This window comes from Arachis hypogaea, chromosome 13 (genome assembly GCF_003086295.3).
Source record: "Arachis hypogaea cultivar Tifrunner chromosome 13, arahy.Tifrunner.gnm2.J5K5, whole genome shotgun sequence".
NCBI classification, from domain to species: domain Eukaryota; kingdom Viridiplantae; phylum Streptophyta; class Magnoliopsida; order Fabales; family Fabaceae; genus Arachis; species Arachis hypogaea.
The window spans coordinates 63,801,160-63,802,309 of NC_092048.1; positions in this window are offsets into that span (position 1 = coordinate 63,801,160).

The following is a 1,150-nucleotide window of genomic DNA, read 5'->3' on the forward strand; positions in this document are numbered from 1 at the left end:
ACTACATGTAAAAAGTTCATCAATGGAAATATAGCAAGTGCATTGGAGGATAATTAAATGCAAGGGATTTATTGACATGCAGGCAAAGGCATGAGTAGCATAGATCAAGCATTTAATTAGTTGAATGTGTTATCACTCGTAACAAACTAGCCATCACGTTTGTATTGACAATTAAATTCAATTAATATAATAGTAAAGGGAATTTGTGAAAAGCAAGCATTGAATAGTAGAATAGAATAATGTAGAAAAATGCATGATGCCATATGGGCTTTTTCACAAACACATAGCACGTATGGTAAATAAGGTATAGAAAGTATTAAAGTGAACATGCAAGCAACCCTTTAAAAAAAAGTAATATATAATTGCCAAACAATTTTACAACAATCCACAAGCATATAATGAGAAATAATGACTCAAATAAATTTCCAACACCAAGTAAAAAGGAAAAAGAAAGAAAAAGAAAATATGGATAATGAAAATAAAAAGAAAAGAAAAGAAGATAACATATAAAAATAAGGAGAATAATAGAAAAGTAAGGGGGGAAGAAGAAAAGAAAACCTTGTTAATGGAGGTGAGAGGGAGAGAGAGAGTAGAAAGTGAGAAAGAAGGAAGAAGGAAGAAGGAAGAAATAAGGAGGAAAAAAGAAAATAGGATTTGGGGAAAAGAAAGATAAGATAATTGGCAAATCAGGGAAGTTGTGCGGCGCAAGCGACGCGGTCGCGTGGGGCACACGGTCGCGCGACTTGCACTTATACTAATTGACGCGGTCGCGTCGGTCGTGCGTTCGCGTGACCCGTTTTATGCTACTGGCGCGAGGGCAGCCTCGCACTTGCACAACTCTCTGTTCAAACTCTTATTGCGCCAAATGTTGGGTGACGCGATCGCGTGGGGCATGCAATCGCGTGAGTGGCCATTAGAAGGATATGACGTGGACGCGTGAGCCATGCGTCCGCGTGGGAAGAATTGTGCATTCAGCGCCAATCCAGCACCACTCTAGCACAACTTTCGGTCGTGCACCCTTTTCACGTCGAATTCCAGTGCACACGGCCGCGTGAGTGACGCGGTCGCGTGGGAGGCCAAAGTTCCCACCCGACGCGGACGCGTCGGCGACACAGTTGCGTGGGGCGATTTGTGCCACAGGCACGCCTCC